The following is a 26,047-nucleotide window of genomic DNA, read 5'->3' as shown; positions in this document are numbered from 1 at the left end:
ACAGTGTGCAGTTATTACCTCTTCTAGCATCAGGAGGACAACGTTCCTATGGGCAGGTGCAAAAAGTCACCACGCCCTTAAAAAACGAAAAGAAAACGGAGTGTGAAAAAATTCCTAGATTGGAAACCCACTCAGGAGACTGGAAGACCACTCTTTGTCCTCTGTTGCCCTCACACACCCCGAAGGGTGTCATGCTTCATCATCGGGCGGTTGCTCCTCGTAGGGCCGGCGCTGCAATTCCCAACGGGCCCCCCGAAGGGTCACTTTGACGGAGATCTTTTAAGGACCGCCGGATGGTGCATGTGGGTGTGTGGGGAGTGGGTTATTGATGGAGGGTAAATAAAGTGCGTGCTAGTTGGTGAAAAAAATATATAAATATATTAAAAAAAAGGGTCATCATGCAGCAAATTTTATTAGATGTACCCTTAGCAGGCTTTGGACTGCTAAAAAGTTGTAACCCTAGAGGCACGCTATGCCCAGGGGTCATGGGTCATAGGTCAACATGTTTCGCGCCTCTTTCGCCTATAAAAGGTCGGTGGCGCTGAATCAGGACCAAATTGTTAAAATTAAGTGCACGTGAGAGTTGGTGAAACATAATAAAATACCCTCAATATCGATCTGGGCAACAAACTGTGCTGTGAGGTGAGGTTTTGTGTGAAATGCCATGTACGGTTGTGGCGCCTTCATGTAAATTATGGATTTGTTTGCCTGCTTTAAGGTGGGTTAGATGTGCACACGATTGTGGCACACATATGTTGTATCAAGTTTTACTGATACACATCCCTACTGCTGTCTTCTTTTTCTTTTTCCTAGATATTGACCTGGAGCTAATTTTTCACCTTTGACCTGTGACCACACTGAGGAGCACAGTTTGTTGCCCAGATCGATATTGAGGGTATTTTATTATGTTTCACCAACTCTCACGTGCACTTAATTTTAACAATTTGGTCCTGATGAAGCGCCACCGACCTCTTATAGGCGTAAGAGGCGCGAAACATGTTGACCTATGACCCATGACCCCTGGGCATAGCGTGCCTCTAGGGTTACAACTTTTTAGCAGTCCAAAGCCTGCTAAGGGTACATCTAATAAAATTTGCTGCATGATGACCCTTTTTTTATATATTTATATATTTTTTTCACCAACTAGCACGCACTTTATTTACCCTCCATCAAAAACCCACTCCCCACACATGCACCATCCGGCGGTCCTTAAAAGATCTCCGTCAAAGTGACCCTTCGGGGGGCCCGTAGGGAATTGCAGCGCCGGCCCTACGAGGAGCAACCGCCCGATGATGAAGCATGACACCCTTCGGGGTGTGTGAGGGCAACAGAGGACAAAGAGTGGTCTTCCAGTCTCCTGAGTGGGTTTCCAATCTAGGAATTTTTTCACACTCTGTTTTCTTTTCTTTTTTTAAGGGCGTGGTGACTTTTTGCACCTGCCCATAGGAACTTTGTCCTCCTGATGCTAGATATCGAATTTAGGGAGCATGGACACTGGACCTTTATAGCTCCCAGATCCCCCCCTCTTTTTTGTGATATACAGTTATTACCTCTCCAGTTTGTGTTCTGCAGCTCGAAGTTGAGGTTAATGTGCTAATTTCGAGCTTTGAAACTCAGGAATATTGCGGTATTTTCTTTCACAAATTTCACCAAGTTTTTCATGCAGGAATTTTGAGCGAGAAATACGTTCAATATTTTCACATTATTTGTAATCGTGATTCATAACCAAAGTCTGTTTTGCATCTCTATCTGGATTTCTGGCCCGGAGCAGAATGAGGATGGTAAGACAGCTGATCAGGTCCCCTGTGCCAGTGCTTCTTCCCTAAAAAAGATGCCCTAGTTGGCCATTCTGGCCCCCTGTAAGACCCTAGTAAAAGGGTACCAAGGGCATTGAGACAGAGTAGTGTCCCCTAAAGACCCCTCACCCATGCCCTGCAGACTATCACTGCAGACAAAATGACAAAGTCGACATAGCACATTTCCTGTGTGCCATGCCAGCTAGCACTGCCTAAGATATAGGTAAGTCATCCCTTTAGCAGGCCTTACTAGCCGTAAGGCAGGGTGCACTGTATCCCAGGTGTGGGCATACTTGCATGAGCAGATATGCCACTACAATATTGGGGTCTATTCCTTAATGTTGTAAGTGCCCGGGAAGCCATAGAGAGTACATGGGCTGGAAACTCGACAACTCGAGTTCCACAGCACCATGATGGCTCGACTGAAAACAGGAGTGTTTGGTACCAAACTACTCCTCACAATAAATCCACACTGATGCCAGTGTTAGATTTATTGTACCATGTAAGTCATAGGGCACCTCAGAGGTGCCCCCTGAAAACCCAACGACCCTGGTGTGGGCACTGACTAGCTTTAGGCAGCCTGCCACACACACACGTTCCTGGACCCCTGGGTGGGGAACCTCTGCTCTCTGGGACCAGAATCAATGCACATCCTGGGAAGAGATGTTGCACCTCCTCTACCCAGGATGGGCCTGTGCTCGAAGGGGAAGCTTCAAAGGCCTGCCGCCTTTGTGATGCTAGCAGCAGATGGCAGCCCCAAATCTACACCCCCACTTTGGGCTTGAAATCCAGCGGGAAGACTTAGAGGAACTAGGAGGTGCCCACCTTTGCCAACTCCACCCATCAGGTGGAGGAGTTGAAGTTAAGCACACTTTTCATTCCCCTCCATCTTAAAGATGAGGGCACTCCTCCAATCAGGGCAAGGTCTATGCCCTCTCTCACAGTAGGGTGGCATAACAGTTCTCATCCAGGGGATACTCATCAATAGTCATAATCTATGAATAATCCCCGCCCATGTGCGGTGTGAGAAGTTGGCCTGATGTATGATGTCACTAGTTATAGTGTACACCTTATATCAGTCCAAATACCCTTATGGTGATTGGTTGTAAAGTCAACCTTATAGACCAGCTATCCTAGTGGTAGCATGGACAAGAGCAGTCTTAGGCTAAACTCTGAATGGCATGTGAAGCCAGCTGTGATACCATATATAATCCCTTGAATACCAAATGAAAGGACACCACAACAGATATATATATAAAATAAAGTGTATTTATTCTAAGCAAACCCTCAGCACTCTTTATGAGTTTAGAGGTAAGTACAACACAGTCTTATTAATGCATACAGTAAGTCACACAGGTAAGTAATACAGTTAGGCCCTAGGGGCCACGCAAACCATATACTAAATAAGTGGTATAAGAACCACTGTCACGGAAATAGAATAGGCCTAGGCCTAGGGGATCGCTGGGGCTACACTACACTAGCGTTAGTTAGGGAGTGGGAGGCCCACGGGATTCGTGTGCAGAGTGGAAACACTCACGCGTAATGCGTAAAAGTCAATAGCAATGTTACAGTTTAGAAATAGATAGATTTAGGACACTTCCGGAGTAGCTAGGAAGTTGAGACTTGAAAACTAGACACTAGGATAGTCACTATCCTGATGAGCACCGGAGTACCCAAGTTACCTAGCCCACAGGCTGCGGGTGCATAGGGGTGAAGATGCGTCGTTTTCGTCGTCGACTCCTATGGATGCCTGAAGAAAGATGCTGACAGGCAGTCAGGGGAGAGTGTCCGGTGGATCCCAAGCCTGGGATCAAGAAGAGAAGAAACCTGCAAGCAGAGGGGACAGAGTCAAGGTCACTAGCCAGTGACCACGTGGAACCAGGAAGGAACCAGGCGATGTCGTGAAGAGTTGCAGGGGAAGGTGAAGCTTGTCGCTGGAGCCAGGAGGACCAGGAAGCGTCGAGGACGACCAGGACCAGGAGGCGAGCTGTCCCACGAAGGCTCTTGCTGTCGGCGGCGTCGAAGTTGGACTAGGACTCACCAAGCCTTGGCAAGCGGAACCCACGAAGAACAAGGGACTTGCTTCTGGTGCAGACCAGGAAGGTCTGGGGTGCTTCTTCTTTGCAGAGAAGCGGGAGCCAGTCTGGAGGAGCCAAACCAGCGCAGAAGATTTTAGGGAGCGTCGTCACAAAGGCCACTAGCCAGCGGGCAAGCAACCGGACAGACGCGGCAAGCAGGAAAATGCTGAAGGGCCCCACGCAGGACTCGTGGAGTGTGGGGGGCTGGTCTTCGGTGCAGATGGTGCTTGGGGTTGGGGCTTCTCAATCCCCGGTGCACAACTTCGAGGGTACCTCAGAAGCTGCGCTGTAAGTTACTAGCCACTTTTCCCAGGTAGCCGGTCCCACGTCGCTCGTCGCCTCCACGGATCTCAGCTCTGCTGCAGATGTGGATGAGGGTCGGAGAAGTCTGGAAATCAAGGCTCTGGTCGGGCTCTGCAGTCGGTTCCTCGTCGAACGTTTCACAAAGCAAAGGGTAGTCACTTGATGGTGCCTGTTTGCACAGGGTAGCCACTCCTTGGCTACAAGGGAGATTCTTCAGTCTTCTTCTTTCGTCGAATGTCGAAGGTCCAGAGTTTCTGTTCAGTTTTGCAGGTTCAGGATAATCTAAAGTCTTGAGGCCCAACTCCCACTCTTATACTAATCTGGGGGGCTGGGATACCTGCTAGGTCACGCCTTATGGGTGGGACCTGGGAGGGGGTGGTTACACCCACTTCCCTTTGTCCAGTTTCGCGCCAGAGCTGGGGCTGGAGTGCCCCAGCGCCGGTTTGAACTGGACTATGCAAGGAACACCTTGTGTGCCCCAGGCATGTCTCATTCCTTTCAGCCCACCCTGCCCCAATACACTAAAGGCTGTCTGGGGAGGTGCTAGCACCTCCCCAAGCAGGAAACCTATTGTCCAGGCCTCCCTGGCTGGGATCACTCCCAGCAGCAGGAGGTCAGACTTGTGTCTGTGGCAGCAGCATCCATTTTGTGATGCTGAGGCTTTGGTCAGAGGTTACACAGCAAAGTAGGATTTTAACATGTCTCTCCCTCTAGAAGGGAGGAATAATATCCTCATCACCAGAAATGGTATGGGGGTATTATTCCAAAGTGTTAGACACCTTACACGACATGTTTTGATAAAGCCAAACCATAGTTACCATAACCGTTTAAGATTATAAGGCACTTTAAGAGTATATGGTAGGCTATATCATAGAACAGCTATAAGGACATGGTTCCGAAAGCTGCAGACAGGCTCAGCTCATGCTAGAGCACCATCTCACATGTTACCAAGCACTCTGCCTCCAGGATTGTTAAGGCCTGCCATAGGAGTGACTGATAGGTACACATGTGTCTATATATAAGGTAGGTATAGGAATACTACACCTAAGCAAGGGGTGATTACACGACCTTGCCCCAGCTGAGTGATCAGCCAGTTGTGTCTGATTGGAAGGCCAGACCAGGGGTGGCATAATACATGCTGCAGCCCCTGGGAGGCCTAGGGTACACCTATGCCCTGGGTACCTAGGGTACACTGTACAGGGTCCAATAAGGTGATCCTTACCAATTGGTTATGTACCTAGGGTACATGGAGTCCATTTTACAGAGAGAGCAGACAGCCTGAGACCCTGAATGGCAGGATCTCAGGCCAACTAAGTCGAAAAACCAGCTAGACACTAGGCAAAAAGTTGGGGGTAACCATAGTCAGATATCCACCTTCCTACACAACCCCCCCCCAAACGAAAGGAGATAAGGCTGGCCTTTACAAGGTAAGCCTCTATTGCCTGAGTGGCCATATAAGGAAGAACCAGCACTGGCATGGTTACCCCCTGTCTCATGGTCCACTAAGCAATCCCTCATCCTAAAGATATCATAGGGTCTCCACCATAGGGAATCTCTACCTTTGGTGTGTCTTTGCAAAGTAAAAGGCTGGTGTTGAGATGGAGTACTGAAGTGAGTGTCCCCAAAGTGAGGCCTCAGCTTCCTCCAATCATCCTCCACCATGGATGCCTTTCTTTCTCTAACTGAGTTGCACTGTGCTCTCAGGGTCAGCCTCTGGCTACCTAAAGCTGGAGGCTGGGTCCCTTTTGTGGGCTTACTGGAGGGACAGGTCAGGTTTGGGGCCCTAAGGTCCCATGTTTGCCTGTGCCCAACAGAATCCCTCTGGGGGAGGTCCCTAACTACCTGTGAAGGGGATCCCTCAGGAATGTTTTTACCCATCACCTGGCTAGGGCAACTAACCAGGCAATCCTCATTCTTTTGAAGGGGGGGTTCTTGTGGACAGGGGCCCTCTTGGGGTCCACTGGCCTCCCTGACCTCTGCAGCCCTGGGCTGACTGAGGCAGGGTAGAGAGAGGCAGGCTACCTGCACCAGACTGGGTCCCACCTTGGAAGGGGCCACTGACATCAGAGGCTCTGCCAGGCCAGGCCTGGCTACCTCTGGGGCAGTTCCTTCACAAGGGGTGAGGTCAGATCCCTGAGGAGGCTGACCTTTTCCTAATGTCTGGGGAGAGGGAGACTTTTCTTCCTCCCCACTACTCTCTGTTTGTGTGGAGTGATCCATAGTTTCAGGCTTCACTACACCTATATCAGTCTGAGTGTGGGCTGAGACCATTACAGCCTTGCCAACCTTTTCAGGAAGGCACTCAGTTTGTGTTTGAGCTGTGACTGTCACAGCTCTGCCAATTTCTACAGGGAAGTCTGTCTGTGCCTGGGCTGTGGCTACCACTGCCCTTCCAACCTTTTCAGGGAGGAAAGCTACTTGGACAGGGGTTGTGACTGGCACAACCCCACTACCCTTTTTGGAAAGGCCTACCATTTTGGAATGGGTGTCTTGTTCAACTTCAGCCCAAGCTGAGAGTTCTAAGTCATTCCCCAGCAAGCAGTCCACAGGCAAGGTTGGAGACACTGCCACCCTTTTAGGGCCAGTGACCCCTCCCCAGCTGAGACATACCTCTGCCATGGGATGACTGTTCTGTTTGCCATCAATGTTAGTTACCTGGTATGAGAAACCAGGCAAAAGCTGCTCAGAGGGAACTAGCCTATGGGCCACCATAGTGATGCTAGCTCCAGTGTCTCTGTAGGCCTCAGCTTTTCTACCATTGATGTAGGGTTCCTGTCTGTACCTACCCAAAGTGTTGGGACAGGCAGTGAAGTTGGCAAACCCCATGCCACCATCACAGACTAGAGTAGCTGCTGTAGGGGAGTTGGCTAAGCCAGAGTCCCCCTGTGTTCCCCAAGAAAACCCAACCAAATTTTTGGGGGCACTCCCACCACCTGGGGGATTACTGCTGACAGTAATAGGTGGTGTGACAGGAGTAGTTGGAGGAACAGTTTTGTTTTTAGCCTGTGGACAACTGCTGTCAGTTTTCCAATGCCCAGGTGTTTTACACACATGGCAGTAAGGCTTTTTAACTGTGGTAGAGGAGGGAGCTTGGGACCCACCACCCTGTGTGGAGTTTTGGGGCCCTGAGGAAGATTTCTCTTTTGCTTTATCCCCACCCTTCTCTTGAGGCTTGGTGGTATCTTTCTTTTGGTCACCACCCTGATTTTTAGGCCTAATCCTGGTCCTGACCCATTTATCTGCCCTCTTTCCCAATTCTTGGGGAGAGGTCAAATCTGAGTCTACCAGGTGTTGATGGAGGAGCTGGTTCTGACAATTACTAAGGATCTGCTCCCTCATAATCAAGTTGTACAATCCTGTATAGTCCTGCACCTTGCTGCCAGTTAACCAACCTTCCAAAGCCTTAGTGGCACAATCCACAAAATCAGACCAGTCCTGTGTCTGTGTCTTCTGGGTGTCTCTGAACAACAACCTATATTGCTCAGTGGTTAAGCCAAACCCATCTATCAGAGCACTCTTCAGGACTTTGTAATTATTTGCATCCTCATCACTGACTGTGAGGAGCTTGTCTCTACCTTTATCAGAAAAGGAGAGCCACAAGATAGCTGCCCACTGACTTTGGGGTACCTGCTGTACTTTGCAGGCCCTCTCCAAAGCAGTCATCCATTTGTGGATGTCATCCCCATTCTGATATGGGGGGACTATCTTGCTTAGGTTTCTATGGTCATAAGACCTATCCCTATCTCTAGGAATGTTGCTGCCACCAGTGGGTTCTGACCCACACAATTTTTGCTCTCTAGCCAGAGCAAGCTTCTCTTTGGCAAGGGCAATTTCTTCCCTCTGAATCCTCAGATTAGCTTCCCTCATTCTGGCTTTATGCTCCTTTCTCTCAGGTGAAGTCATTCCCCTGTGAGAGGAAGCATTGGAGATGCTAGAAACATGGGAGTGGATGGATTCCCTTGAAGGGGATCTGTCCCTCCTGCTTCTCTGTGAAAGCCTACTTGGGGGTCTGTATGGGGGGACCCCATGCAAACTCCCATGTAAACTTAGGTTAGCCTGGCTAAGTCTTCCTACTTGGCCCTGGCTGTCTACCTCTTCCTCTGAAGTCCCATCTGACTCATCTGTGGTGGGTAGACCCCTATCTACAGCTATGGCACCATCCCTGGCAGCTCTTTCAGCATCATAGGCCTCCAGAAGCTCCACTAGCTGTCTAAGGGTAGGGTTTGCACCCTGTTTTATTCCTCTGGAGGTACACAATTGTCTCATCTCCTGGAATGTTAAGGTATCATACCTAGAGGGGGTCTTCTGCAGACCTGCCCCTCCTGAGAGAGCATCTACTTGATCTTCTCCCAGAGGCATGATCTAGTGAGGGTGTGGTGTGTGCACCTACCTACACTAGTTGTTTCTACTAAACCTTTCTAGTAGTTGTAGTCAGGGTGTGTTATTCCCTTCAACCTACAACTACAAAGTCCAGTAGGACTTAAGTATAATAATCTATGTTATATGTACCTAGACAATATCTGTGTGATCTTTCAATTTAGTATCTCAAGATTACAATGGTATTACAACAGCAAGCTCAGATCCCAACCGCTGCTCACCAATGTGAGAAGTTGGCCTGATGTATGATGTCACTAGTTATAGTGTACACCTTATATCAGTCCAAATACCCTTATGGTGATTGGTTGTAAAGTCAACCTTATAGACCAGCTATCCTAGTGGTAGCATGGACAAGAGCAGTCTTAGGCTAAACTCTGAATGGCATGTGAAGCCAGCTGTGATACCATATATAATCCCTTGAATACCAAATGAAAGGACACCACAACAGATATATATATAAAATAAAGTGTATTTATTCTAAGCAAACCCTCAGCACTCTTTATGAGTTTAGAGGTAAGTACAACACAGTCTTATTAATGCATACAGTAAGTCACACAGGTAAGTAATACAGTTAGGCCCTAGGGGCCACGCAAACCATATACTAAATAAGTGGTATAAGAACCACTGTCACGGAAATAGAATAGGCCTAGGCCTAGGGGATCGCTGGGGCTACACTACACTAGCGTTAGTTAGGGAGTGGGAGGCCCACGGGATTCGTGTGCAGAGTGGAAACACTCACGCGTAATGCGTAAAAGTCAATAGCAATGTTACAGTTTAGAAATAGATAGATTTAGGACACTTCCGGAGTAGCTAGGAAGTTGAGACTTGAAAACTAGACACTAGGATAGTCACTATCCTGATGAGCACCGGAGTACCCAAGTTACCTAGCCCACAGGCTGCGGGTGCATAGGGGTGAAGATGCGTCGTTTTCGTCGTCGACTCCTATGGATGCCTGAAGAAAGATGCTGACAGGCAGTCAGGGGAGAGTGTCCGGTGGATCCCAAGCCTGGGATCAAGAAGAGAAGAAACCTGCAAGCAGAGGGGACAGAGTCAAGGTCACTAGCCAGTGACCACGTGGAACCAGGAAGGAACCAGGCGATGTCGTGAAGAGTTGCAGGGGAAGGTGAAGCTTGTCGCTGGAGCCAGGAGGACCAGGAAGCGTCGAGGACGACCAGGACCAGGAGGCGAGCTGTCCCACGAAGGCTCTTGCTGTCGGCGGCGTCGAAGTTGGACTAGGACTCACCAAGCCTTGGCAAGCGGAACCCACGAAGAACAAGGGACTTGCTTCTGGTGCAGACCAGGAAGGTCTGGGGTGCTTCTTCTTTGCAGAGAAGCGGGAGCCAGTCTGGAGGAGCCAAACCAGCGCAGAAGATTTTAGGGAGCGTCGTCACAAAGGCCACTAGCCAGCGGGCAAGCAACCGGACAGACGCGGCAAGCAGGAAAATGCTGAAGGGCCCCACGCAGGACTCGTGGAGTGTGGGGGGCTGGTCTTCGGTGCAGATGGTGCTTGGGGTTGGGGCTTCTCAATCCCCGGTGCACAACTTCGAGGGTACCTCAGAAGCTGCGCTGTAAGTTACTAGCCACTTTTCCCAGGTAGCCGGTCCCACGTCGCTCGTCGCCTCCACGGATCTCAGCTCTGCTGCAGATGTGGATGAGGGTCGGAGAAGTCTGGAAATCAAGGCTCTGGTCGGGCTCTGCAGTCGGTTCCTCGTCGAACGTTTCACAAAGCAAAGGGTAGTCACTTGATGGTGCCTGTTTGCACAGGGTAGCCACTCCTTGGCTACAAGGGAGATTCTTCAGTCTTCTTCTTTCGTCGAATGTCGAAGGTCCAGAGTTTCTGTTCAGTTTTGCAGGTTCAGGATAATCTAAAGTCTTGAGGCCCAACTCCCACTCTTATACTAATCTGGGGGGCTGGGATACCTGCTAGGTCACGCCTTATGGGTGGGACCTGGGAGGGGGTGGTTACACCCACTTCCCTTTGTCCAGTTTCGCGCCAGAGCTGGGGCTGGAGTGCCCCAGCGCCGGTTTGAACTGGACTATGCAAGGAACACCTTGTGTGCCCCAGGCATGTCTCATTCCTTTCAGCCCACCCTGCCCCAATACACTAAAGGCTGTCTGGGGAGGTGCTAGCACCTCCCCAAGCAGGAAACCTATTGTCCAGGCCTCCCTGGCTGGGATCACTCCCAGCAGCAGGAGGTCAGACTTGTGTCTGTGGCAGCAGCATCCATTTTGTGATGCTGAGGCTTTGGTCAGAGGTTACACAGCAAAGTAGGATTTTAACATGTCTCTCCCTCTAGAAGGGAGGAATAATATCCTCATCACCAGAAATGGTATGGGGGTATTATTCCAAAGTGTTAGACACCTTACACGACATGTTTTGCTAAAGCCAAACCATAGTTACCATAACCGTTTAAGATTATAAGGCACTTTAAGAGTATATGGTAGGCTATATCATAGAACAGCTATAAGGACATGGTTCCGAAAGCTGCAGACAGGCTCAGCTCATGCTAGAGCACCATCTCACATGTTACCAAGCACTCTGCCTCCAGGATTGTTAAGGCCTGCCATAGGAGTGACTGATAGGTACACATGTGTCTATATATAAGGTAGGTATAGGAATACTACACCTAAGCAAGGGGTGATTACACGACCTTGCCCCAGCTGAGTGATCAGCCAGTTGTGTCTGATTGGAAGGCCAGACCAGGGGTGGCATAATACATGCTGCAGCCCCTGGGAGGCCTAGGGTACACCTATGCCCTGGGTACCTAGGGTACACTGTACAGGGTCCAATAAGGTGATCCTTACCAATTGGTTATGTACCTAGGGTACATGGAGTCCATTTTACAGAGAGAGCAGACAGCCTGAGACCCTGAATGGCAGGATCTCAGGCCAACTAAGTCGAAAAACCAGCTAGACACTAGGCAAAAAGTTGGGGGTAACCATAGTCAGATATCCACCTTCCTACATGCGGGATCCCGGAGCATATAGAAAATACATATATATACATATATATATATATATATATATACATATGTGAAAACATAAAAATTCAGCCTAATAGTGTTCAAAACATGGCAATGCTGTAAATTACATATTTTTGCATAGTAGTGCCCCCGTAACCCGTAAGGAAAAAAGGAAGCATCAGGCAAATTATAACACAGCACTGCTTTATTGCCATAAAGCAACATGTAATTGTAGGCATTCGCCAGTAGGCTGCAGTAGAGTATCAAGTAACCAAGAAAACTGACACCCTGCCTTTAAGGCATTAGAGTAGTGGGACCGTGCCTTTAAGGCCTGCCTGTGACCCCCTGCTCCCATGATGCACTACAGGTGGCAGTTGGGCCAGTTCTTTTTTCCGGCTCCTTCTGTGAGGATCCTGGAGCTTGAGCTCTTCAGTTTTTTGACTGAAATTTTGAATTACAGCTTTTTCAAGCTTTTTTCGACGTTTTCTGGCTTTTAAGGGCTGATTCTGCTGGTTTCCAGTGAATTTTCCAATGTTTTCCAGTCAGAATGTCTCCTTTATTTAGGAAATGCCCTTCTTGTGGTAATAAAATGGCACTGGCGGATCCACACTCGGTGTGTATTGTGTGTTTACCATCAAAACACGATCCTGACCAGTGTCCCCACTGCCAGAAGTTCTCAAAGCGCACTCTGAGGGACAGAGAGCGCATTAAACTGCATGCAAGACTGGAGAAGGAACGAAGCCGTTGTGAAGGCGAGCATTCCTCATCAAGACCACCTTCTTCAGCTACGCAAGTACAGAAACGGCGACATACCAGCTCCCCGGGCTCCAAGAAGACCAGGAGTCCAAGAGGTTCGCCGTCGACGTCGAGGATGCCAGCGAAAAGGCAGAGAACTTCGGCGTCGAGGGATTCATCCCACCATCAAGAGTCTCCGCCGCGCAAAAGTAAGTCGGCGTCGAGAGGCGGCCCTTCGGGCTCGAAGGCTGCTAGTCTGGTGACATCTGGACTGTCTCCGTCGACGTCGAGGCTTCCGTCGACGTCGAGACACTCTCCGCCACCCTCGAGGGGGTCGACGTCGAGAGATGCGGCGACGTACATTCTGCCGCGAGTGGGCCGGTCGCCGTCGATGGTTACCCCCACTTGGCGACATAGAAGGTCGACGTCGAGAGGAAGATCGACGTCAAGATCACCACGTCGACGTCGAGAGAGGTCGACGTCGAAGTCGCCCAGTCGACGTCGAGAGAGGTCGACGGCGAAGTCGCCCAGTCGACGTCGAGAGAGGTCGACGTCGAAGTCGCTTGGTCGACGGCAGGAGAGGTCGACGTCGAAGTCGCCCAGTCGACGTCGAGAGAGGTCGACGTCGAAGACACGGCCGACGTCGAGGTCATCTAGCCGACGTCGGGTGCCAGAGAAGAGGAGATCGACGTCGAGGTCTCCGCGATCGGCGTCGAGACCGCCGTCGAGACCAGAACGGCATACCTCACACTTGCCGATGGTGACGCAGACGTCGTCGACGTCAAGGGATTCGACGTCGAGGGAGAAAACTGGACCGCCCGCGGAGAGGTCCCCAGGAGAACAGTCATCATCTCCGGGACTGCACATCGTGCAAATATCTCCGGAAAGATCACCCGAGGCTCCAGAGCGGTTTGGACTGTCACCGCGCTGGTTACGAGATGTGGGCGCTGGCGCATGTCGGAGTCCGGGATCGGACTACTCCCGCATGTATTCCCCACCGCGCAGGAGTAAATCGCCTCCGAGGGATCCAAGGCCAATTTCACCACGCCGGTCTCGTTCCAGGGACCGTCGCACCGCGCCAAAACGTCCAAGATCTCCGTCCAAGCGCAGATCAGGATCAAGGGCTCACCATAGCGAACGCTCCCACAAGAGGCGACGCACCAGGTCGTCCACTGGGACTCCATCCACAAGATCCTCAGTCCGGGACTACTCTCCTACTTTTTCATCCACGCCTCCATCGCGAGTGTCCCCGGTGGATGACATTATAACTTTCTCGGACGTCCTGGGTAGAGGGGCGCAGAAGTTGAACATCGCACTGCACGTCCCTCAGGCACCCACTTCTGTGATCTTTGACACTTGACACCATCGGTCAGCTCCCAGACCTCTGCTCCCGTTGGTGCCAGGATTGTTAGAACCAGCGATGGCCACGTTCCTTACACCGGCTACAGCGGGCTCGGTCCCCTCGAGAATAGCAAAGAAGTACAAGGCTCCGACAGAGGACCCTTTATTCTTGAGGGCGGACCCGCCAGCGGATTCGGTGATAGTGGCGGCGGCCATGAAGTCTCACTCAGCCTCAGTATCTGCTTCTGTCCCCCCTGAGAAGGACAGCAAGCTGATGGACTCCTACGGCAGGAGAATGTGCAACACCTCTGCTTCGCACATGAAGGTCGCTAGCGCTTCAGCCCTGCTGGGGAGGTATGATCGTTCCCTATGGGATTCCCTGGCCAGATTCGTGGAGAAATTGCCTAGGGAGGACAGGCAGGACTTCACGGAGATCCTCCATGAAGGCGGACTGGTGGCCAACCAAGTAATAAGCGCAGCGGCGGATGCATCAGACCGAGCCGCGCATGGCTACTCCCATGGCATCTGCTCCCGCCGTTCGGCCTGGCTCAGATTAACGGGCCTCAAACCAGATGCGCAAAAAAGAATTCTTAACCTGCCGTTTAATGGATCATCGCTATTTGGAGCTCATGCGGACGACCAAATGAGCAAGATGAAAACGGAATTGGACACCGTAAAGGCTGTGGGACTAGAAAAACGCAAAGAGTTCCGCAAGCGCTTTCGCCAGGGCGACAAACGTGCCTTTCACCAGCGCGTTCAAACGCCCCAATGGTCCTCTCAAAACCAACAGAGGTCCCAGTTTCAACAAAGGGGCCGGGGCAGAGGAAGAGGAAATGCTAAACAGCAGCAGTCCTCTAACAAGCAACCTCCCAAACAGTGAAAACTTACTTCCTCCGCGCTCGTTCGCCACTCCGGTAGGAGGAAGTATCACCGCTCACCTGGCAGAGTGGAATGCAATTACAAACGACAGATGGGTGCTGAGTATTGTAGAGCGTGGCTACTTGCTGAGGTTCAAATCTCCCCCTCCGCAGGTACCCCCACGGAAACAGCCACTCCCTCCCAGCCAAAACAAGCTTTTAAAGGACGAAGTTGCCACTCTCCTCTCCAAAAACGCCATAGAGGAAGTTCCAAACAGGCAGAGAAATCAGGGAGTGTATTCCCGGTATTTTCTTGTTCAGAAAAGAGGAACGATCGGAGACTACAGACCCATCCTCGATCCCCGCCTACTCAACAGTTTTCTCAGAAGAGAAAAATTCAGGATGCTAGCACTGCACCAGATCTTCCCACATCTACACCAGGGGGACTGGATGTGTGCCATCGGCTTACAGGATGCATACTTCCACATTCCTGTCTCAGCGAAACATCGGAAGTTTCTCAGATTTCGCATCTTTCGCCAACATTATCAATACAAGGTCCTGCCATTCGGCCTCAAGTCCGCGCCACGAACATTCTCAAAGTGCATGGTGGTGGTAGCTGCATTTCTCCGCAAACGGAAGATATTCGTCTATCCCTATCTAGACGACTGGCTCTTAAAAAGTTCCACGCCGGCTCGACTCCAGAGTCATCTCTCATTCTGCCTAAACCTTCTACACTCGTTGGGCCTTCAGGTCAACTACAGGAAGTCGATCCTCAATCCAACTCAGCGGATCCACTACCTGGGCGCCTCTCTAGACTCCTCAAGCGCAAGCGTGTGTCCTTCGGAGGAGAGGTTATCCTCCATGCTGAAATAAAGCCGCACGCTTCTCAGCACGGAATATCCCACAGCCAGACAAGTGTCATCTCTCCTGGGATCCATGGCCTCGTGCATCTACATCGTGCCCAACGCACGTCTGCACATGCGTCCTCTGCAACAAGACCTAGAGGATCAGTGGTCGCAGAGGTCCGACCTCTGGGAGGATCACATTACCCTTCATCAAGCCGCCAAAGATTCCATCCGGTGGTGGATGAAGCGCTCCCATCTGCTTCACGGCGTCCCTTTCCATCAGGCGCCTCCGACACAGACAGTGGTCACAGACGCCTCCATGCAGGGCTGGGGGGCTCATATGGGCCAGCTTCAAGTACAAGGTCTCTGGTCCACTACCGAACAGAGCTATCACATCAACTTCTTGGAGCTCCGAGCAGTCCATCTCGCTCTCAAGTCCCTGTACCCATCCCTGCAGACCGACTATGTTCAGGTTCAGACGGACAACACCACAACTATGTTCTATCTGAACAAGCAAGGAGGGACCAGATCACGGGTCCTGTCTCTGGAGGCCCAGTCAATCTGGAAATGGCTTCTGGCGAGAAACCTGACGATCGTCGCTGTTCACCTGCCAGGGACCCTGAACGTGCAGGCGGACGGCCTCAGCAAAGACTTCGTCGAAGCGCACGACTGGGTACTCAACGAAGACGTCGCTCAAGACATCTTCCGCTTGTGGGGCATACCGGACATCGATCTGTTCGCAGACGCGGACAACAAGAAATGCCCCGTCTTCGCCTCCAGGTTCCCTCAACGGGGGTCGCAGGGGAACGCGCTTTTGATCAGCTGGTCGAGGACATTGCTTTACGCTTTCCTCCTCTCCCTCCTCCCCTCCCTCCGCTTGACGGCATGGCTCCTGAATTCATCCAGTACGGACATCTAGATCTTCCACCGGACTGTATGAGCATTCTTCGGGAGGCAAAGAGGCCCTCCACGAGGAAGTCGTATGGCTTTAAATGGAAAAGATTCTGCTTCTGGTGTAGAGATAACGCCCTTGATCCGATCCGGGGTCAAGAACAGGTTATTCTCCCCTACTTGCTGTACTTGGCGAAGTCTGGGTTAAAGTACTCTTCCATCAGAGTACACTTAGCTGCTATTACAGCCTACAGGAAGTCTCCTACCCAGACCTCATTCTTTCAGATGCTAGTGGTAAAGGATTTCTTAGAAGGGCTTAAGAAAGTTTACCCACCTGTGAGGTCTCCTTCCCCTTCCTGGGAACTTAACATCGTTCTCTCTAAGCTGATGGGAGCTCCTTTTGAGCCGATTCATAAGGCCTCCTTGCAACATTTGACCTGGAAGGCTGCCTTCTTAGTAGCCATCACTTCGGCCCGTAGGGTTAGTGAAATTCAGGCCCTCTGCTGCAAGGAACCTTACACTGTGTTTCATGCTAATAGGGTGGTGCTCCGTACTCATCCGAGCTTCCTGCCCAAGGTGGTTTCGGACTTCCATATTAATCAGGTGATCACGTTGCCCACCTTCTTTCCTCAGCCGACCACTCCCCCGGAGAGAGCTCTACACTCTCTTCACCTCCGGAGGGTTTTGAAATTCTATCTAGCTAAGACCCTTACTCTTAGAAAGTCAGACAGGCTCTTTGTTAACTATGGGCCCACTAATACCGGGCTGGCTGCGGCCAAGAGGTCTATCTCTAGATGGATTGTCTCTTGTATAGCTTTGGCTTACCAACTGTCCCACAAAGTTCTACAGGGTAAACAGGGTAAACCTAGAGCACACTCTACTCGAGGGAAAGCTTCTACTGTAGCACTCCTTCGCAACGTTCCCATGTCTGAGATCTGTAAAGCGGCTACATGGCGCTCAGTCCATACTTTTACGCGCCATTACTGCCTGGATTCAGACGCGCAGGCCGACGCCCAGGTGGGGCAGGCTTCTCTGAGAACCTGTTTGCATAACTGTAAATGCAAAATGTGTTTTGCTGTTTGTTTTTTTAACTGTTTTTTGCTCGTCCGCGAGACTTTGGGTATGGGCTTGCTACTCTATTCATAGATTATGACTATTGATGAGTATCCCCTGGATGAGAAGGATTAGTTACTTACCTGTAATCCTAGTTCTCATCCAGGGGTATACTCATCAAAGTCATAAGCGACCCACCCACCTCCCCGGACGAGCAATGTTTTCTCTTTAAATAAGTAATGTATGGAAGGCAGATCTACTCAGGTGCGGAGTCACCGCCAAAAAGAACTGGCCCAACTGCCACCTGTAGTGCATCATGGGAGCAGGGGGTCACAGGCAGGCCTTAAAGGCACGGTCCCCATACTCTAATGCCTTAAAGGCAGGGTGTCAGTTTTCTTGGTTTCTTGATACTCTACTGCAGCCTACTGGCGAATGCCTACAATTACATGTTGCTTTATGGCAATAAAGCAGTGCTGTGTTATAATTTGCCTGATGCTTCCTTTTTTCCTTACAGGTTACGGGGGCACTACTATGCAAAAATATGTAATTTACAGCATTGCCATGTTTTGAACACTATTGGGCTGCATTTATATGTTTTCACATATGTATATATATATATGTATTTTCTATATGCTCCGGGATCCCGCACATGGGCGGGGATTATTCATAGATTATGACTTTGATGAGTATACCCCTGGATGAGAACTAGGATTACAGGTAAGTAACTAATCCTTAGTGTAGTCACCCCAGGTAAGGTGCCCATTGACCCCACCTACTACTCACCTAAAATGCCCCCTAAATTTAGTATTTAGGAGGCTCCCCCAGACCTAGAAACTATGTCTGCGATGACCTAAGAAGAAAGAAGTCATCGCTGCAGAGAATACTGAAGACGACTGCCTTGGCTCCGGTCCTACCAGCCTGTCTCCAGCTACGACGCCCCGGCGACCTGTCTTTCAGCCAGCAACCTCTGAAAATCTTGGGAGGACTGCTGCTTTCGAAAAAGACTCCAAACCCCCGTAGACAGCGGACCTGTCCTAAAGAAACCTACTGCAAGGACTCTGGATCCAGGCAGATCTGCGTTTCCTGCCCACTCTGCACCAGTCACCCATGGCCTGAGTCTGGGAGGCTCACCTGTCCAGTGAAGTCTCATCAGTCATCCTTACCTCGAATCCAGCCTTGGCTGACCTCTCCTGGCCTCCATGACGGCGCCTTCAGAGTGAATCCGGAGGCTCCCCCTGACCGGCTCCGGTAAGAAGACTCCGATGTTGAAATGCTCCTCTGCACCGAAGCCCCTGGGCCTTAGTAAGCTTAACCAACTGTGCCCCTACTACCCCCTACATCCCTACATACCTCTGCTGTTGGTCTTCCTCCTGAAAACTCTGGTGCCACACCTGCAGAATGTTTGTCGACAACAGAATCCTCATTGAAAGCATAGTGTACCCTATGCTGCAATTGCTCTCTTCACTCTGCACCTGGCCGCTGGTGGTGTGTGTTTGCTGCTGCTTTCTGCCCCCCCCCCCCCCCTGTGCTTGTCCTTACTCCCAAAGCTTGGCCCCTTCAACCGATTTACTTACCTGCAAGCAGTGTGGTTTTGAGCACCCCCAGTCCCCTTTGAAATGCATTGGGCCGAGCTCCGATTTTGACCTCTGCACCCGGCTGCCTCTGAGCCGCTGGTGGTGCAGTTTTGTCACTTACCTGACCCTTGCCCCGTACTGACCTTTGGCCCCAAAGTGTTGACATGGACTCAGTTGGGCGGGATATCCTGCAAGCCTTTGGACGGATTGCTCATTTAGTATTCAATCTACTATTAACATCGACTCCTGGTAAGGGTCCTCAGGACCCAAAGTGGTTTGATAAGGAGTGTGCGAGGTGCCTTCGGCATTTGAAGGTGCACTCAAACAATCACCCAGGGACAGGAACTTTGTTGCAGGTTGTAGGCTGTCTTACAAACAGGCTTTTGCTAACCATACATCTATTGTTAGGGAGATGGCCTGGGAGGATCTTTGTCAGGCTAGCGAGAGAGGGGATAGTTTCCTTTTTTGGAAGGTGCTAAACAGGTCCTACCTTGGGGAGATGTCAGGTCCGACAATGTTACATCATATATCCAAAAAACAATGGGTCGACCATTTTAGGCGTGACTATAATCAGAGTGAGGGTGAGCAGGGTGTGGATAGTACAGTAATGGTGCCCGGGTGCTATCACGTGGTCTTGGTGGAGGTCACCCATGGCATCTTGGCATTATCAGGAAACAAAGCCCCGGGTCCGGATGGAATTCCCACAAACCTATTTCGGTCCAAGGTGGAGATCTGGGGGGCCCTTTTGACTCTGGTTCTAAACGCGGCCGCATGTGAGGCGGCGCCTCCCTTATAGTCTATGGTGGAAATTGTGCCTGAATTTAAGAAGGGGAATAAGGACAATCCCCATTGTTACCGTCCCATATCATTAATAAACCCAGTAGCGAAGGTCATGGGTAGAGTCATCCACAATAGGCTACTAGAATGGTCAAAAGAGAACACCATCCTGAGTGATGTAGGATACAGCTTCAGGCCGGGCAGGTCTACTTCTGACCAATGTCTGAATCTTCATCTCATAATAAACAAATACACAGTTGCCTTGTCTGAATTCCTTCATTTCACTTTTTATGGACCTCACGTCCGCCTTTGTTAGGGTCATTCACGTTAAACTCTGGGTTTTGTTCTTACAGATGGAGGTGGATCTGGACATTGTTGCCTTTTTAGCCAATTTACATGCTGATACCACTACCTCAGTGCAGATTTCAAAGGGTGTAGCTTGCACACAGTCATTTTCTACAAGAAGAGGTGTACGACAGGGGTGTATTCGTGTGCCATTTTTATTCACCCTGCATGTAAAGGGGCGGAGTTTGCCCTTCTATCTGCTTAGGCTGATTGACCGAAGGTGGGTACCAGACCACTTCCCATGTTATATGCCGATGTTGTGGTCCTCATGGCTCGTACGGCCAGGGGTCTGGACCTACTCTTGGGCAAGTTTGTCTTTTTCATGGGGAGTTTCCTCTGTTCATTTTCAAAGTCCTGTGTTATGGTTGTTGGCCCACTTCATACCAGCTCTAAAACCTTTAAACCTGGTAAAGATTCTGTCTTCCCATATTTAGGGGTGCTATTTCATGCAAAGAATAACTGAAGTCCCCTCATATAGAGATAGAGATCTGAGTTTCTTAACTCCACTAGGGCGGTTTTTAGTTTTGCACGTCGACTGCGATCTTGGTCTGAGTATGTTTTACTAAAAATGTATCAGGCAAAATGTCTGTCCCTGTTGAGGTATGGAAGTGAAATTTGGTTTTTTTTAAAGACAGATAAATTACAAGTAGGAGAAAAATAGTTTTTACAACGAGTATTGCAGGTTTCTCAAAGCCCCCCTGCATTCTCAGTGCATGCGGAGCTTGGGTTTAGTCATATAACAAACATAGTGGCTCTTGGTCCACTACTCTGTTGAATTAAGATCTGGTCAAGAGAGGCGCTGAAGCTCAATCGATTGATTCTATCGAATTGCATAGAACTTGACCAGGCATATAGAATCCCATGGCTATCGTATGTTAAGGCAGCCTATACTTTGCTTTGAGATCAGATATTTTTACTGCACCCCATTCTTTGTCTTCTCTGGATTTGAGTGGTATCAAAAGATTGTTTAGTGAGCGTGCTCAGCTAGCAAGAGAACAGATTGACTGGAATTGTAAGTGTGATACTTACATGTTTAACCTCGATTTATATTTAAAAACCTACTTACCCTATTGCGAAGATCTTGGTCTTAAAATAAAATACAAGCAAAGCATATTTTTCTAAAATTGGTCTGGATCTCCATTTTGAATAGTTTGTCCGTTATTGGTCAATGTTATTCTATAAATGTCTTGCACTCCTCTGTGTTAGTCCTAAGGCTGCTTGCCCACTCTATCACTTATAGAGCACTTTGGGTTTTACATTGAGCCCTGTACACTTTTGGGGAACCCCTGAACTCTGTGCACGGTATAACCACCTAGTACCAAACCATATACAAAGCCAGCTTCCTACATCGGTTGTCATCTTTTCTTACATAAAGATGGCTCAGAAATTTAAGGTACTGGAATTAATTGTATGTGTCCGATAAAACAGTTCAGCATGACATTTTAAAGCATATAAAAGCTGTGGTATTTATTATATGTCCTTAACACGTGTAATTTGGGTGTGTAATGGATTGCTTCTTCACATTTTATTTCTTCAGTGATGTTAACTTAAAATAGATATATAACCAAATTCAAAAGAGCTCACAGTGACTAAACGTCTTCAAATAGTCGCATTTCTAGGTCTATGTTTATAAAATGTGAGTTCTATGTTGATCTGACCATGCAATTCCTACTGCACTGCGGTGTTAGTATTCACCTGAATGTTTCCAAGAGATTTTCACAAGTCTGCAAGAACAAGGAAACTAGCTAAATTGATATGGTTGATTCTTATAATCTTAATTCCCTGACACAGCATCATGTAAACAGCAAGCTACTAAAAAATAATTTAAAAGATGTGACTCTGTGATCTATACAACCCCTAAGGCATTGGATTAAAAAAAGTGGTGGTGAAAAAGGAAATTTAGGAAATGTTAATCAGAAATACTCTTCTGGTAACTCTCTGAAAGAGTGTGCTTGGCTTCAAGACAGCTGATACGTTGTCTGCTGAGTTCTACAGGGATCTGCATTGCCCTGACCCTATCCAACATCTGCATGGTTCCCTGATCCAACAGCTTAGACCGCTTGCAGCAGCTAACGTGGGATGCCGCATGTATACATACTCCCAAATTGGCATCAGGCTAATCATTGAACCTGAGATCCATCGGCTCATTTGGGACTTTCTAATTTCCCTTCAAAGGTATACGAGTCAGAACTGACCTTATGTGGACATTTCCAAGGCCGAATTCCTACTTCTGAGGGAAAAGTGACCAAATCCCATTCAGTTGGTCAGATGCTCTGATACACCCTTCACCTCCTTCTAAAAAAAAAACCTGAGAATTTTGTATTTAAACGTGTCATTTGTGCTGCTAGTGAGCAACTTCTCTAAAAATCCCCTTTTATTGGCAGAAAATTATATGTGGAACTCCATCATTTTCCTCCTGCAAATGATTGCCAAACATGCTCAACACCACCAAAACAGAACTCCTTCTCATCTCTCCTCCAAGCCACATCTCCAAGCTAGACCTTTGGTTGAATCACCTCACTGCCTTCAACTACCCCCCACCCTCATTATGGACTCAGCCAAATCTCTCGGAATCACCCTGCACAAGCATCTGAATCATATCAGCAATTTGTGTAAGGGAGCTAATCACTTGATGAGGATACTCAGCAATATCAAACCATTCCTTCCACAAACAGATTTCAAGCAGGTGGTCCAAGTGCTTTGTTTTGCCGAGATTAGACTATGGCAGCACTCCACTCTGTGGCCTCCCCAAATATACCTTGGCTCCACTAAGGGCATCACTGAACGCTGTGGCTAGACTGGTTACAAGTACCAAAAGAAATGCGCACATATCCCCAGTCCTAAAATCCCTTAAATGGTTGCCCTACAAAGCTCGAATTCAGCTAAAGATTGAATTCACCTAAAGATTGTTTGTCTGGTGCACAAAGACCTCCATTTCAAAACTCCCAGTTACCTAGAGCAAAAGCTTGAAATATCCGGTGGTGTTAGACCCTCAAGAAGTTCTAACACTTTCCTCTTGAAACCACACATCTTTAGCAAAAAGAGAACCTGCCACCGAGCCTTCTCCGGCGCTGCCCCGAAGATCTGGAACTCTCTTCCACCGGCATTACGCAGAATCTCCTCCACGGTGGCTTTCAAATTGGAAGCCAAAAGATTCCTAATGAACAAGTTCTTACCGTAAATGGGTTAGGATCATATGCTCTAAGTCACTGATCCTACAACCGTTAGACCTTCATTGGATGCTACTCCTCTCTACCTCATCGTTTGCCCCCTCTTAGCCCGCTATGTACCGGTTATTGTTTTAATCTCCTTTGACCCCTTTGTCCTGTAATTATTCATGTATGTTATTCTTGTTGATGTCGATATTGCATTTATTACCTTCCTTCCATCCGTTTGTAAAGCGCTCTGATATCCTTTGGGATCTTGTTTGTGCTATATCAAACTTTATAAATAAATAAATAAAGAATGAAGTATTGATTACTCAAGATTTGTTCATATAAAACACAACAAATTTAGTAGCAAGGCATATTCGTATAATGCAACATCTATGGAAGACTTTGAGGTCAATGCATACCCGGAATAAGTAAGTGAACCCATTTATACTGAAAAGTTCTCTATATTGTTAACATACACATTCCATTATGAAACAAATGGTGAGAAACTTAAAAAAAAGTGCAGACGAGGTAGTTCCCTATAAACGGTGAGATAAATACAAATAGGAGCAATTCTTCAAGCAATTATATACTTGAGATGTCGTTACCTATATCTGGGCAAGAGCACGGATAACTCTCTTAGAACTAATTATATGCACTGTCTCAAAATATTGACGTTTAGACCTTATTAGAGTGAATCAGTAGTTCTCATTAGGACTGTCAATACCACTGGTAATGTCATTCAAATAGCCATTTAAGTGGATATTTAGCAGGTAATGCATCTAAAAAATGATGAAGCAAACTCCTCTCAAATTGAGCGGCACATCCCCAGTCAAAGGTTTCCCTCGCCCTAGTTTCCTCAAGTGTTTGCCTATTAACTCTTCAGCATTCTTGAGTGAGAGGGAAGCACAGACTACACTATAAATGGCCTGCATGGATTTACCACTCTGAGCCTTTCGATTAGACTGTATGGTTTACCTCCTTTGATAAAAGATGGAACCCACAACTCTAGTGTACTGAAAAGAAACATGGAATAAAGGGTTACCACATCCAAGACTGGTTAGATTTGAGTCACTGCATCTGGAGCTAGGACAGTGTAGCTTGACGTTTGAAAGTAAAATTGCAGGTGTTGTATTCCTCAGTAGCCAAATAAATTGACTTTCTCTATAGCTAGCGTGTTTTTGAGGCAGATAGTTAGGGCCAAAATTAAATGGACTCGCACTAGGATTACTTTCCTTTATAATTTAGTTAAAAATAGATTAGTTATAGTTTTCTTGTGGATCATGGGGATAACATACCCTTCCCTCTCAACAAAGAGTTTTTAAAGGAGATATCTAAATGTGCATAGTGTAATGAGGACACAAAGTATGTGAATGAAAAGCTATCTCTGATAAAATGTAATCATCACAAATTTCTTTTCATTACTTTTGATACTTCTTCCTGATTTTACTATATGAAGGTAATTACTTTTGATGAGTGTAGGAAGCTGGCTCTTTATGTGATATATCAATAATCTGATATATTGTGTAAAGAGTCCAGGGGTTCAATTACTAGTGGACAGGAACTTGCTATGCAATCTCAAACTGCTCTATTAGGGGGTACTGTGGTCGTACAGTCTCAAACTTAACACAGAGGAGTGCAAGACATTTGCAAATACACACAATGTTTGATAAATGATAACACAACTCAAAAGGGAGATCCACACCAATTTATGAAAATAGCGAGTATCTTTATATATGTTTAGGCATCAGAGAAAAATCGTTCAGGTAAGTATTTTTTAAATATAAATTATTTTCTCCTAAAAAGTGGACTCTGCAATGTTATCCTATGGAAGGAATAACAATTTCTGCAAACAGGTGCAGTATATCAACTTACAGGACAAATCTTCAGAAGTTAAGGTGAGTGATGGGCAAGGTCCAAGGCTGCACCAACACTACACCACCTGTGGCACGAGGGCAGGTGCAGGGTGCAAATCGGCATTGGGAGCCCAGTGCGTTTCAATGGGGATCGGTCTCTGTAAAAAGAGACTGCAGGCTCTGGCTAGGAAGCCAGTCAGGCTGAATAAGCAAGTGGGCTCAGGCCTTGCGATGCTTGAGGGCGGGGGGGGGGGGAATCCTTTGGTCCTCTTCTCAAAGTCCCAGGGGTGACAGATGCAGATGTGTCCTTAGGCATTGTTTTTTTCTTACCAGAGTAGGTGTGGTAGAAGGGGCCTGCGTGCAAAGGCTGAAGATGAAGTTGGGGAGTCCAGGAGGGGTGAAACCACGATGGACTAGAGCTCTGGGGGCTTGGGTACCTTGTTGGCACCGTTGTCCTACTTCAACTCGGGCCGGAGGAGACTGGTGCAGCGGTTGCTTCAGGTGTTGAGTTTTGCCAGTTCCCAGTCTTCCCCATAGGAATTTCTACAGAACAGTTCCACTATTCATGGGAGGTCTTGAGTCTTTTTCAAAGGCAGGCAGTCCTCCCAAAATTCTGGAGCCAACATCTGCATAATGAGTCGACTTTGGCACAATTTTCGATGAGGGCTGTAGACAGGCTGGCGGGGCTGGGTCCAAGTCAGCTGCTCTCTTCAGTCTTCTCTGCTTTTGCGGCTCTTCAGTGTCTCTCTCTTCTTAGGTCATCAGGATCTGTATCTCTGGTGGCAGGGGCTCCCATAAATACTGAATTTAGGGGTGTTAGGGGAGTAACTACGCCCCCAATATGACCATTTTCTGTGGGAAGTGGGCATAACACTGTGCCAGAATTCCTAAGTATCCCATCACAAAGATGGCTACCTCTGAAAAGTCATGTCCACCTCAGTTTATAACCCCTTAGGGTTGGAACTAGCCTGGAGGTGGCACGCCTACCTAACTAGCTAATTTTCCCACCTGTCAAGGTGACTCTGGACAGTGCATGTGGCTTCCTCTCCTTTTAGGAGAGCCAGATTCGTATTCCAAAGACGGAAGCTTTTTAAAAGTTTGCCG

General features: G+C 48.4%; 1 protein-coding gene across 2 annotated transcripts in view; it reads left to right on the top strand.

Moving 5' to 3' along the window:
• KIF14 (kinesin family member 14) overlaps positions 1-26,047 on the top strand; it is a 624,724-nt gene that overhangs the window by 257,146 nt on the left and 341,531 nt on the right. The window lies entirely within an intron of this gene.

The sequence above is a fragment of the Triturus cristatus genome, chromosome 4_2 (assembly GCF_964204655.1).
Source record: "Triturus cristatus chromosome 4_2, aTriCri1.1, whole genome shotgun sequence".
NCBI classification, from domain to species: domain Eukaryota; kingdom Metazoa; phylum Chordata; class Amphibia; order Caudata; family Salamandridae; genus Triturus; species Triturus cristatus.
The sequence above is the reverse complement of the archived record's forward strand: the minus strand, read 5'-3'. Positions and strand labels throughout refer to the sequence as shown.